Genomic DNA, 15,233 nt, shown 5'->3' with positions numbered 1-15,233 from the left:
AGAAATCTTTAGAAGGAATGTGCCTGCCTATTCTTGGGCAGTTGTGCACACTGGAGCTCGACAAGACTTGCCTAAGTACACTTTCTGTAAAAAGTGTGCAATAATATGCCAGTGTGCACCTTGTTTGCTGTTTCAGGTTGACCCCTTGCAAAATTTTGCCATACATTATGGTATATTTTTTCTTTTGTCCTCCTCATTGTCTATTGTCCTGCAGTAAATTACACACATTACAATAAGCAAACATGCGTCATGTGTCATCTTCCAAACCGCTTATCCTATACAGGGTCACGGGGAGGTGCTGTAACCTATCCCAGCCTTCAATGGGCGAAGGCAGACTACACGCCGAACTGGTCGCCAGCCAGTCGCAGGGCACACACAGACACCGTCACTGAGCGGGAATCGATCCCACGCTGCCCGCACACAACTCAGGCGTGTGGACCACTACACTATCAGTGACCCAAGAAGCAAACAAACAAAGACAAAACATCTTGTTGGACAAATCATGGATGTACCCGTGTGTTGAAAATGTTGCCAAAAAAGTGAAATATATCAATCCAGAGGTATATTTTTTTTTAGCTCTTATGCATTTTTCCAAGCTAAAGTAACTAATTACTACCAATCAAGCCGCACATCAAATATTACAAAAGCCTTCCATTAAGATGTGCTAATTGTAGTCATAAAAAATGCATTAAGGGGGTGAATTTTAGAGCTGACATCCTTTTTACATACAGACCTATTATACACCTATAAGTGCCAAACACTCAGCCCAATCAAGAGCCCCTTGAAAATCATGTTTCACCAACATTTTCATTTTGTGCAATGTTCATGTTGATAAAACATGATTTTAATTTGTGCGACCAATTTCCGTGCTTTTTTTTTTTTTTACGTGAATCCAACAGACTTTTTTTTTTTAAGTGTACCAAATACTCACTCTTCTGGCTATTTGGTATACTGCAAGCGCTCTGAGGGAGAGGCAGATTTATTGATGTGACCCCACAGAACTTTGTAAACATGGCAAACTGACCAAAATTATCTAGAGCACGGAAAAGAAAAAAAAAAGACCAGGAAAAATGGGAGGAAATGAAGTCAAGTTGTTGCTCCTTTTGGTTTGTCCAAATTAGATGCTGCAAAATCAAGTCAAGTCAAATTTATTTATATAGCCCTTAATTACAGGAAAGTCTCAAACGGCTTCACATGCCAACAGCATATGCACGACATCCCCTGATCTTAACCCCCAGGAGGGCAAGGAAAAACAAAAAAACATCTGGGGAAAAATGAGAAACCTTGAGAAGGTACCACAGATGGGGGGGGGATCCCCCTTCCAGGATGATCAGGCTGGATTGGGTGCCGAGTGGGCAACATTTAACACACATTATGGTTAGTACCATTGTTAAAATAATGTAAAAGTCAATCAAATGAAGTGCTGCAGGAAGATGACATCGGTGGAAGATGACATCGGTGAAGTGAGCAGTGTTTATCAGTAACAAAACAGTCATGAAATTGAGAACATTTTCCATTTAATTTTTTTAATTGTGTAACATTATCTTATGAATTTAAGGACTGTTAAAAATTCTACTCCTTTTGTAAGCGAATGTTAATCATCGAAGTGGGGAGCGATATCAAATCTCGCCTGGGGTGCCACATTGGCGAGTTGTGGGCATTAAAAAGTTTGGGAACAGCTGCCTTTAAGTTAAAAAAAAAATCTATGTTGTGCTTGTGTATTGACAGTGTAAAGTAAATATTTTAATATTTTTGGAATGGATTTATTCCTAGCAGCATTAATATTTATGTGTGCAGTTACAATTCCTTAATTTTAAGCGTGGTTAGTACACAAACATAGCCATGAATTCAATTGTACAGTTAAAAGGCTACAAACACAGAAACAATAGAATTAACACAGATTTTTTTTCCATAGGGTTTACCAAATCACCTTGATTTCTTTCTAAATTAATGATTTAGCTTCCACCTTCCTATACACATATGAATATTAATAGTATTCTTTTTCAGAGCACCCTTTGCATAAAAATTTGCACATTCATTTACCGTTATTCCAACATGAGCAGCAACCCAAATAAATCTAACATGTATACCAAAAATTCTGATACTAAATAACATCCTCAATATTTCATATCGTCGCTGTCCTGTGAAAAATACCTATGTCCAATTTTGTAAAAAAAAACGTAGTTTTTATTTTTTATTTCACACTAATGTGATATCTGTAATGCAGAAACCCGATTCACGTAAAAATAAAAAAAAAGACAAAAATAGACACAAGTGTTTTCACAGGACAGCAACGACATATGGGTGGTTCTCAGATAACACGGTCTGCCTTGAGTAGCGGATGGTGACCCAGTTCGAGTGTCAATATTTTTTCCCTTTAAAATTAATCGCCAGATTTGATTGTTCACAATATTGCATATATAATGCAGGGATCAAATAATCAACTCTAGTAGGATTTAGGGCTGCAGCTATCGAATATTGTGATACAGGCGGTCCTCGGGTCACGGACGAGTTCCGTTCCTATGCTGGCGACGTAACGTGAATTTACGCATTAATACCCCCTAAATCTCTAAATAAACATCCAATGTTCGCCAGAGTCTCGCCTTTCTCCGACCTTTTGATGCTATCCAGCTTCATTTCCATCGTAATGGCTTTCCTCTTGGCTGGACCAGCATCGCTAGAAGATCCTGTTTTCTTTTTTACACACACACACACACACACACACACGCACCCACACACGCACCCACACACGCACCCACACACACAAACACACACACACTATTGGGCTGGAGACAAAATGGCGGACGAATTTCGGTCGTCGTAAGGTCAAAACGACATAGGTCGATTACCGCGTAACCCGAGGACCGCCTGTATTTGGATCTGTTTTAACCTGCTAGGTGGAAAAACACCAAAAAATAGAATATGTCCTTCAGTCAGTGGGTGGCGCTAACACTATGATGAAAAATAAATTTGTAGCTGTCACCAGGCATGGACTCTCATGAAATCTATGAAATTTTGAAAAAATAGGATTATCTGGTTCAAAGTACAGCAGTTTTGTTATCTCTGAGAATCATCAGCGTTGTGGCGCCATAACCATGCCCTCTGCCGAAAGTCACAATATACGATCTAAGGCATGATCAACACACTGAGGCTGTTCTGCCAAATATTCAACTGGACCCCATATCAATCTCTGAAAATATCAAAACGATCGCCTCAATATATTTGATTTTATGGACATTAAAGGGTAGTCAACCCAAACCCAAACCCAATTTTTCAAGAATATGGTCTGTGCAGGCCCACTACACTGTAAAATTAATTAGTTCACTTAACTTTAAAAAAGTCAGGAAACTGATTGCCTCAAAATTCCCAAGTAAAGTAAATGTTATCTAATTTTAAGTTGTTATTACTGAAAACAACTTAATGGCAGTAAACCTGAGTACATAAAACTCAAAAATTAAGTTAGAAATATCAACACGGTCACACTTGCCCAGTATCGAACCCAAGCTAATAAAACAAAGACAGACAACATATTAAATGGAAAACGAAGTTTCATCATTTAGCTTTTGATGATGAAACAGTCATATGGATAGGTTCACACCGCAGGCAAATGCGACCCAGATCGGATTTTTTTGCCCAAATGCGAGATGTATCTGATTGTTTTTATGGCAGTCTGAACGGCTCAATTCCGATTTTTTCAAATACGACCTGGGTCGCTTTCATATGTGGTCCTAGATCGGATACGTATCCGATCTTATCCAATGCGTTCGCGGTCTGAACGGCCAGGTCGCATATATCCGACATAGACGTCATTCGGAGCCCAAAATGTGCTCCGCCAAGGCAGAGGGAAACTGCTGGCAGCAGGGGATCAAATCTACAAAGTTATTTTTAGTAACACTATTGACTTTATATTTTACTTTAATTTAATCCACCTTGACACATGAAGCATAAAGTGGACATTTATGGCGATCGTAGTAATTCAGCCACGGCTCAGATTTTTTACGCACCGTTAAGACGTGACATCATCGTTAGTGATGTCTCCATGAAATTAGATATTAAAGCCTCGCCTCATAATTTCCCCCAAATACTGTATTTATTTCTACCTACTACCTAATCGCTTGACTGTATAAATGCCTCGACACGCTGGACCACATTTACTTCCGCAAACACACCGTCGGGTGTGACGTCGTCTCTCCTTCTGTGCATGCGGGCCACTTTGACGACGCATGTGTTCATACAGCAGACAAGACTGAGGTCGCATTTATATTGTAATATGAACGCTTACACAAAAAAATCTGAATTGAGCATTAATACCTGCGGTGTGAACCTAGCCATAGTCACTATTTTCTTATGGCACACCGTGTTAAAAAAACACACATTGTTTAGAAATGTGTAGTAGTTTATAGCTGTTTGAAACATTGAATGAGCAACTCAGATGTCCTACTATGTGAGTGGTCAGTGAACGCACTTCGAGTACAGTACAATGCAGAATGCCAGTGACTTCATTGTTTTTCCCTTCGCTCCTCTCGACGTAGCGATCGTTACAAAAAAAATCAACGAGTCAATTGGGATACAAGCACGTGTTGTTAACAGGAGACCACCCATCTGTATCTTGTCACTTAAAGGGACACTTGGGTGAGCATAACATTGGCACTTATATAATAGGTTTGCATGTAAAAGCGACATTAGTACTAAAATGCCCTCCTCAAAAGACTCTGTAGTGATTTAAGGTCTTTTTTTTGTGATTAGGTTTACGACAAATTTCCACGCCCTTATGTTTTCGGTATCAGCGGTCTACATCACCTGTTGTCTAAAAGGGTGACCGATCGCCACCAGCATGCAAATGCACATTACTAGTCTTGTCCACTTCAAACTGTGAAAGTATAAAAGTGTTCTGAACAATAGTTTGGATTTATTGACATAAAACGTGATCTCATCATGATCACCTCCACAAAAATCAAAAATACCGTGCTGATTGCTCCTCCACTTTCACAAGCTGAAGCGGACAAGAGCATTTAGGCGCACACAAACCCCGACTTGTTATATTTCTGACATTTAGTGACACTAAACTTGTGTCTCAGGAGGGAGAGAGACGCGGCTTGCAGCAGCAGGCAGATTGGAGCCCCCCGCTTCCCTCCCCGGTTAAAGGTAGGATTGGGACAGCGGAAGTTTAGCAACAACTAGCTTCAGGCCGTTAAAACAAAAGGCGTTAGCACAACAACATTATCTCCTTCTGCCCAGCGTGTGGAGGTGAAGATGAGCCTGTGTCTTCATATCGCCTCGCAAGCAGTCGCGCACGGTGTATCTGGTTTTTGCTTGCAGCCCCCTTCTGCCTTAGTGAAGCGGCTTGAGAGTGACAAAAGCCCTCATCGAACAGCGAACGAAAAGTCCCAGAGAGGCTGACTGCGCAGCCGAGAGTGTGGCCGCATCGTAAACCGAAAATCTCAGGCACTCCTCATCCCAAATAAATGTGCACGTCTCATTTCCACTTCAGTCTCTGTAAATATCCTGACTGGTGTTGAATGCCTCACCCGTCCTAACCGTGATCAGCAAAGAAGCAGTGTTTTGTTTTTTTTAAGCAAAGAAGCAGTGTGCGCTGGTTCCAGCCTATGTAGGTCTGCTGACTTCCACATTTCCTCATTCTCATATAAATCAGCCACGGAGAGGTTACTCCTTTTGATATGTCGGCATTAGTAGAGATGTCCACACACATTTTGGTACCAATTGATCGCCGTTTTTGGACGTTATAAGCAATGAAAGTACAATGATTTCCAATGGAGAGTTTGGAATCGGTCCCTCGAGGCACTCCGGCCGAACAAGGATAGAACGGTAGGGGGCGCGGCCATTTTGCTCATTAACAAGGGGCGTTATTCAGAGTCACTTATCTCCTAATTCCTCCCAAATGTATTGATAAAATAGAAAATGACAACTTTTTTTCATTTTCCTGATCAAAACATATATAAAATGAACTTGTTAGTGAAAACGTGGCCATACCGGCCCCGCCGTCACTTTAAGATTGATCCCGCTGGAAACGCCATATCCCACTTCATCAATCCTCTCCCTTTTATAATGTGTTCGATTACTGAAATTCACAATGGTCACTTCATTGCACAACCATTCTTTCACCTTTCCACCCATTTCGGCGTAATCAATCGCTTATGTGTTAAATTGCAGTGAATGATGCGCGGAAAACTACACTGACGATTTCTACCACTCTTATGCAAAACCTCGCTTAAATGACTGCAAATCAACACACATTGTATGGATTCTTCATGTCTTTAAATGAAAACAAACGTTGTAACGTCGCGCCGCCTTCACTCTATGTGTGCGCGTTCCCGCAGCCAGGAGATACTGATTTTTTAGGGGGTAAATAAATACTTAAGCACAATACCTGTACAGAATATACCCTTTAAGTTCACGCGCGACTCACGGGTGGCGAGGTGCCTATCACGGAAAAATAACCACTCCGTACTTTAAATTGACGTCCTGTTAACTGCTTTCCAAATGCAGGCGCGTCTTCTATTTAGTCAAAGCGTCTGTTTGTTATTTTAATCGGCATAAAACAACAAGTAAAAGTTAGTACTTGGTAAATTGCAAAACTGCTTCTTCCGCTACCTGAGGAGCACTTGATAAAGATGATGACGGTTCTGCTGCTGCTTCCACTGTTTTGGTTTCCTTTTCTTCGTCTTCTTTTTCTTCTTCTTTTTCATCTTCTTCTGTCTTGTGGTGGTTGGCAAGAAACGTTTAAGCACATTACCGCCACCTACTGATATGGAGTGTGACACAGGTACATTCTAAACCAGGGGTGTCAAAGTAATATCGACAGAGGGCCAAATAAAAAGTGTTGCGACAAACCGGGGGCCGGATTGATAGAATGTTCATTGAAATTTTCTAAAATGTACAGATTGGATTGGGTCCTTCGTGCCTGCTGATGATGTCACACTTTATATTTCTGTAATATTATTAATCTGCAGTGTTGGGCAAGTTACTTCCAAAATATAATATATTACATATACATGTTACTTGCATGTGAAAGTAATGTTTCTTTACAATATTACTCTACTTGTAGAGTAATGCGTTACTCAAGTTTAAGTTACTTTTAAATTATTATTTTTTTAAAAATCAGGGATTAATTTATCTAATAATGATTTCAAGACCTTAAAAGGAAACGTTAAACGTTAAACATTTCGACTCTATGGTGTGGTGGGACATCACTACCTGATCAATATTTGTATCAATAAGATTTATTTTTTAAATATAAATATTGGAACTGATATTTTGTCCAGTAAATAATCACTGTAAACCACAAATGAAATTATCATTATTCTCAAATTAGTTTACACACTGGGGGCGGCATGGCTCAGTAGTAGAGTGGTCCTTTCCCAACCGGCAGGTTGTGGGTTCAATCCCCGGCCATTGTGACCATGTTGAAGTATCCTTGAGCAAGATACAGAACCCCCAGTTGCTCCCGATGCTGCGTCATTTGAGTACCAAAAGTAGAAAAACTCTATACAAGTGACAGCCCATTTGCCATTTACACACAATTAATAGTGATGCATAACATATAATCGATAATTGGTCTAACGAGATAGATAGATAGATCGATAGATAGATAGAAACACACAGACAGGGCATGTGTAATAAAAGCAAAAATATGTATTGAAGTCAAAACTGACCTGACTAAATGTTTTTTTCCTTTTTCATTATCATATTTTCTATTTATAATAATTGAAAGTTCAGTTAGTTCTAATTTTCTTTTACTACATGGAGACAAAGTTTCGAGGTGATTTGAATTAAAAAAAAGGTAAATAAGAAACGAGCTCGTCAGACTCTAATAATGGCGTCTATTGTAGTTTGTCCGATTGATGGTGCCGTAGCATGACGTCATTTGTCACCGGCAGATGATTTGCAGTTTGATTGTGAACAGCCATCAGAATCACTACGTTTTACATATGGCAATTGATGGCACTAAGTTCATTAAATCATATCTAAAAAGCACAGTGACTTATTTTTTTGCAGTTTATTCGCTTCGTTTTACTTAGGTTTGTTCCTGCTTGTATTTTGTGTCTATGATTTGCATTTTGGCGGCACGGTGGTCGACTGGTTAGCACGTCCGCCTCACAGTTCAGAGGTCGTGGGTTCGATCCCGGCTCCGGCCTCCCTGTGTGGAGTTTGCATGTTCTCCCCGTGCCTGCGTGGGTTTTCTCCGGGTACTCCGGTTTCCTCCCACATTCCAAAAACATGCATGGTAAGTTGATTGGATACTCTAAATTGCCCCTAGGTGTGATTGTGAGTGCGGATGTTTGTCTCTGTGTGCCCTGCGATTGGCTGGCAACCAATTCAGGGTGTCCCCCGCCTCCTGCCCAAAGACAGCTGGGATAGGCTCCAGCACGCCCCGCGACCCTTGTGAGGATAAGCGGTACAGATAATGGATGGATTTGCATTTTATTTTATGAAACCGTGACAGTGATTATTGTCACAAACAATAACTTCAGCCCTCTTGGGCATTGTTAATGGTGTAAAGACAATCGAATAGGATGGCAGACAACTGGCTTGCACACTCACGTTATCACGACAAGCTCCAAATCCGACAGGACATATATTTTCACGCATTGCTGGATATAATAGCAAATGATCAAGTGATGTAATAAACAGACCCACTTGTTAAATTAATAAACAGATGTCGACATATGTATTATGGTACCGACATTTGTAACGCGTTACCTGACTCAGTAACTGTAATAATATTACAATAAAATCGGAGTAACAAGTTACATTACGTTGTTTCTGCCTAAATATAATGTATTACTGTACTGCGTTACTAAAGCCTTACCCCCAACACTGTTAATCTGTAATATTTATTTGCCTCTATGTTTGTTACCCACCTTGCTGTTGTGTTTTTATCTTCGTAGTTACTAAATAAAAAATAAAATAAAGTACATTACTGCTACTTTTGCGAGGCAGCTCGTACATCACTTCCGTTTGCGTTTCTCCTGCCAAACTGAAAACAATTTTCTGGTTGACTCGGGCTGCAAGATTGTATGAACTGAACATAATGTGAAGTAAAACGGAGAGGATCATATGATTGGTATGATGTCTCCATCTGACTATTTTAGAGTGGCATGGTATGAATGTGGGTGCTCCTGTCAGAAAACACAGGCCCGTATTACACTTGACACGTCTATTTATTGTGGTATGCAACAACACAAACAGACAGACAGAATAACCTAGCAACATCATCAACGAATGCATATCCATTCGTTAACAATATGCCTAAACATTACAATTCACTGTATTAAGAAATTAAACAACCAAACAATACACATTCACACGTTTCATCACTAGAATAGTAAGCATACTAGCCGAAATAACTAACTTGTGTTCATCAACATGACATCACTCACGAGAACATCCATCCATCCATTATCGATACGGCTTATCCTCACAAGGGTCGCGGGGCATGCTGGAGCTTATCCCAGCTGTCTTCGGGCAGTAGGCGGGGGACACCCTGAATTGGTTGCCAGCCAATCGCAGGGCACACAAAGACAAACATCCACACTCACAATCACACCTAAGGGCAATTTAGAGAGTCCAATCAACTTACCATGCATGTTTTTGGAATGCGGGAGGAAACCGGAGTACCCGGAGAAAACCCACGCAGGCACGGCGAGAACATGCAAACTCCACACAGGGAGGCCGGAGCCGGGATCGAACCCACGACCTCTGAACTGTGAGGCGGACGTGCTAACCAGTCGACCACATTATAATAAATACTTTTTAATTTAAGTTCATAATTATTCCATAAATTAACACCTTTAACACAATGTCCATCACTGTTGAGCTTTTAGCTAACAGGCCCGAGGGGCACCATGTTATTGACCCCTGCTGTGTACCTTTCACAGCATTCCCTTCTTTCAAATTAAAGTTGCACCCATGCTTCACACTACATTCTTTGATCTGACCAGTGTGAGTTTTAAAGAAGGACAGCAGCGCCCAAAGAATCCAGAGAGGTTGGATTTGTCCGATGTGCTCGGTTCTGCTTTGGTCTCAGGAACACACACCTGGAATGTGGAAGTGGGAGACAACACACGCTGGGCACTGGGGGTGAAGTGGGGCGACCCTTGTTTGCAAAACGACATGACATAACGGGGCATTGCATTTCTTAATGATACCTACATGGAGTTTGATGACCGATTGAAATCCTCTGTTCCGCCAGTGAAGCTGCAGAGGATCCGAGTTCAAGTGGACACTAACAAAAGATCAGTTACATTCTCTGACGCTCTTACAAACACTCAATTAGGCAAAAATAATCCTTCCGATTGGCCACATTTGTCTGACAACATGAAAATGTTTCCTTACTTTGGCACAATTGATAAAATTTCTCTGCGAATAATTCCACTTCCACCTCAAAGTCCGTGATGATGTTGGAGATGTTTTGAAATCTGATCTGTTCTTTAGCACAGGATTTTTTTTTCTGCCAAATGGACAGTTTTTTTTTTTTTTAATTGTTGGTTAAGAATGTGTGAAAAAGAACTCAATCCAAGTGAAATGTCATGTTGTGGTTTGCCAAATTTAAATAAATAAATCATAAAATGTTGCCATTGTTTAAAAATGTTTATTCAGTTAAATCAATTATTTATTTACTTATTTTAAGACAAACACTATTTATTTTAATATTGTTATTTCAATTTGCTTATTTATTTTTTCATTAATATAAGTCAATATTTATTTACCTCAGAACCTGTTTTCAAAATATCTCACTGTTTATTCCAATTTATTTATTTCAATAAGCATAATTATATCTATTTAAATACGCCACTTTCAAATTTTCAGTTCATGCATTTATTACAATATTTATTCAATTATTTCAATGTTTATTAAAATATTTCATTCATTAAATATGTATCCAATTATTTTAATAGTTTCTTCAATCTTTAAGTATTTTTTTGACATTTCACTGTTTACTTCAATATTTATTCTATTTAAATATTTATTGTTTCAATATATTATTAATTTATCTCAATATGTGTTTGCTTATTTTGAAACTACTTTATTTGAATAATTATTTCACTATTGTTTACATGTATTTCGTTATTTCAGTGTTTATTTCAATATTTATTGTGTAATTTCAATATTTATTCAATTATTTCACCCTCTATTTATTACAAAAATGTATTGTGATGTTGATTTAAATTCAAATACTGAACTATTTTTATATTCACTCAACTATTACATTTATTTGACTAATTTTCAACTTCCTACATTCTTTATTTCAATGTTGAAACATTTCATTATTTATTTCAATATTCACAAACGTACTTGTAGGCTAAATGTTCCAAACAGAATTTTCCCCCATAATGTCACGGGGTATTGACTTGCACATGTACTCTTAAGTTTTAAAAAAAAAAGCTTCATTTTTTGGGGGCATTTGGCCGACATCCCAATACAGTACAGTCGAAAATTAAGTACGGTACACATTGTTTATGAGTCATTTTTATGGTTTTATCATTATGCAGTGCATGGTTTCCATTCGGCATTGTTTTTTTTCTGGGTATTCTTTTTATTTAATTCGCACTCCATCAATCCAAGCGTTTATGCCGCCACACTAAAAAGAATGAGAGAGCACTCTGATTAGAGTAGTGATGGAATAAATTCAAATATGATTACAGTATATGCTCACTGGTTCATAACTGAATAAATAAGTGACACGTAAACCCGTTGCGACTCGATACCACATGATGACGGGGCGACACATCCAATTCAAATATTACATGTGCAACGAACGAGGGTGGAAAAACACACCGTGCTGGCGTTTTTCCAATGTGCATTATTAAAAGGAAAGAACGAGTCTAACGCAAGGCAGCTACTTGCTGTGTTAAAATGAGTTGGTCCTTTGTCCATACATCCATTATCTATACCACTTATCCTCACAAGGGTCGCGGGCTTGCTGGAGCGTATCCCAGCTGTCTTCGGGACAAGCAAACATTCACACTCACAATCACATCTAGGGGCAATTTACAGTGTCCATTTAACCTACCATGCATGTTTTTGGAATGTGGGAGGAAACCGAAGTACCGTACCCGGAGAAAACCCACACAGGAACAGGGATAACATGCAAACTCCACACAGGGATGCCGGGGCCAGAATCAAACCCATGACCTCTGAACTGTGAGGTGCTACATGCTAACCAGTCGACCCCCGTGCCGCCCAGTTGGTCCTTTGTTTCCACCAAAAAGATTTAGCTAGGTAAAGAGATTACCCAGGTGCTTTCTAAGTACCTCTGAGCCACGAGGGTGTTTCTGGGCCCGGTTGGAACTTTTTGAGGGGGTTTGCTGCGTTGACCAACACAGATTGGTTGGTCAAACTTGGGTGTGTGTTGTTTGTGCCACCATTAGCTATGGGAAACTAACTGGTAACTTCTTTTGCAAGTTATGGGAATTTTGTTTGTTTTTTGTATTTTGCAGTATAGAATTTAACTTAATACCGGTAGTTACCGTTTAACATTGGATTGACTGTATATCTTGCTCAAGCAATTCCTTCTGAAGTATTTAACCTGACACACAAAAAAATGCTGTGCGGTAAAAAGATCTGACAATTGATATATTTACGTGGATAGACCTCAAAGCGTTAAATAAAATTTAAAAAACAAGAACATGTTGATCTCATCGTATTTACCTATGAAATGTGTACTGGCCAGTGGCAGAGCGTAGGTATCAGCACAGAGGGGGCGGAGCATTCTCGATATGAAAGTCACTTTATCACTCAAACCAAACAAGCCTACATATGCCCCAGAAAGGAGAGTACCGCTTTGGACCGGGCCGCGGCAACACCCATCTCCTGCTGACGGTGAAGGCAAGTTGTCTCTGTCGCGTAACGCAAATATCAAATGCACTGTAATATTCTTTGAGTTTATGTTTTCCAAGTGGTCCACGAAGTGCACTCAAATGTGATTGACTCATAAACAAACAGACTGTTGGTCACCACTCCCACCTCCCAGAGATGGCTGAAAACACTTACCGTATTTTCCGGACTATACGTCGCTCCGGAGTACAAGTCGCACCAGCCACAAAATGCATTATAAAGAAGAAAAAAACATATATAAGTCGCACTGGAGTATAAGTCGCATTTTTGGAGGAAATTAATTGTGCGCTTAGTAGTATGCTTGTGAAAGTCGACCCAAGTTTACTGTCACTCCGGATTAGAGCAAGACGAGATCGGTCTAACAAAAAGCAAGTTTTTAATTTTTTTTCCTCGTACAAAAATTGTTATACGGCGTACCAAATAAATTGACTCTATTTTTGGTATATCATTATTAACCCCTCATTTAGGCCTAAATTCCACGTACTAATTCATCTCTTATTCTTCCCCGACCCCGCGGTTCCTCCACATGCCAATACTGATGGTCCCGTTTGCAGGGTCAAAATTTCACGCGACTTTGAGTAGAACACATTTGATCACCGGCTGCTTCTCACAGCTTCGGAATCAAACCGGCTGAGATACGGTACTAAAAGCAGCGACGCCACCCGCAACTACTGGCCCTGCCGTCATCATTGAGATGCACCTTGTGCCTCAAATGCGCTCCGTGTCCGTGCTGTGCCAAAAACTTGTATGTGGGAGCGCGCTCTATTCTCTCTCCGTTCGGCTTCCATCCCATTCTGATTCATCCGAATTTTCTTGACGTCATCTCTTTTTTATTTTCTCTTCATCTTTCTCTTTTCATTCACACCAAAGCTAAGATAGACATCCTGGCCAGGATCTATACTCAATTTATTCCTATGCCGTAATCGCATTCATATCAAATGTTCACTTTTTGAGAACATTTTCATCATCACACAAAATGTTCACATTCCCAGAAGAACATTTTCAACAACACACAAAATGTTCACTTTTTCAGAACATTTCATCATCTCATTTCTCATCATCTCATTTCTCATCAATCATAGACATGTCTTTCCATTTCCCCTGTGCACATTTCTTCCCCATTTAATGTCCTACTTATTGTTTGCTCTTATTTTCTTATTTTATTATTACTCCTTATAATTTTTTTCCATTTCATAATTAACGGGGTACTTTCCCCCTTTTATTATTTGTAATTATAAAAATAAAAGAAACTTAGGGAGCACATTTCCATGATCAACCAGCCATCAGATCCGGGCACACACAAGCTCCTAACTGCCCCAGAACCTCAAGCGGCCGCTCAAACAAAGAAGTACAACCAGGTTTGTTTTTGGTTTGTTTTGGTTTTGGGCTTTCTTTAGTTTCATGTTTTGCTCAGTGTTCTGTGTCTGTCTCGTCATGATTATTGTGTCCACCTGTGTGCCTTCTACTCCCTAGTGTTGGCCAATCAGCTCCCTCCTACCTTGTGTCTCTTTTCCAGGTGTTTCTCGTTGTCTCGTCAGTGTGCTTGTATTTAAGTTGCTAGTTTTTGTTCAGTTCTTGTCGGGTCATTGTCGTATAGTTGCTGTCGTGTTCTCCTAGTTGTTATTTTAGGCCTTGCTGTGGCTGTCATGTTGTTTTGTTTCTCCCAGTGTTATGTTTTGTTTCTGAGCGTTTCTTTGTTACTTTGAGTTTTGGATTTTTCAAGATTTGTTTGTGTTGGTTTTGGTTTTGTTAATAAATACATTCTTCAGTACGCCCTGCTTCTCCTGCCTCCCTGCATTTGGGTCCTCCTTCCCCCAACCCCTGACAGAATCCTGTTTGTGACGCCAAAATCTGCAGTGTATTTTCTTTTTGAAGAGCGGGTCCGTCGATGCGCCCCTCCGGAGAGCACACAAGGCCAGGCTGGGTTGATGAGGAAAAAGACTTCTTTAACAGTCGTTGATTGGAAGGAGAATTTATTAAGCCCAATATAGCTGATGTCAAAGAAAGGACCTGATACCAACCAAATCGACGTCGGAGGTCGTGAAGCGTCGTGGCGTCTGAATGCGCTGTCTGTTTGGTGTAGTGGCCACAGTCGTAGTGTCATAACCCGTCTGTAAGCGTCTTGGGGGCATTTACGTATGTTGAATCGGCGTCACCAGTCGTAACATTTCTTCACTCTGATTGGCTGTTAGCTAGTAAATCAGCGCGCGGAGCACCAACGGGAAGTGACAAATGTGGAAAAACAGTAGGCACGCCTCTGTTGCCTTAATCTTCTTACAAGTACAAGAGCGAGGGTTGACAATGTAAGTATTTCACAATACCGTGTCAAGAACGTGATGGTTTACTTCATCGATGGGAGTTCATCCTGAGCGAAG

The 15,233-nt window shown here is 40.0% G+C and overlaps 1 protein-coding gene across 9 annotated transcripts in view; it reads right to left on the bottom strand.

Annotated features, from left to right (window-relative positions):
- The window catches only part of tiprl (TIP41, TOR signaling pathway regulator-like (S. cerevisiae)), a 35,962-nt gene extending 29,228 nt beyond the window's left edge, over positions 1-6,734 (bottom strand). For all 9 annotated transcript variants that reach the window (XR_015081902.1, XR_015081903.1, XR_015081898.1 and 6 more), the window contains exon 1: positions 6,613-6,734. The gene's annotated coding sequence lies outside the window, so the exon portion shown is untranslated. The remainder of the gene's footprint in view (positions 1-6,612) is intronic.
- Between the last annotated feature and the right edge of the window lie 8,499 nt (positions 6,735-15,233).

Source organism: Filicampus tigris, chromosome 17 (assembly GCF_054856515.1).
Source record: "Filicampus tigris isolate MCC_2025a chromosome 17, RoL_Ftig_1.0, whole genome shotgun sequence".
Classification (NCBI taxonomy): Eukaryota; Metazoa; Chordata; class Actinopteri; order Syngnathiformes; family Syngnathidae; genus Filicampus; species Filicampus tigris.
The sequence above is the reverse complement of the archived record's forward strand: the minus strand, read 5'-3'. Positions and strand labels throughout refer to the sequence as shown.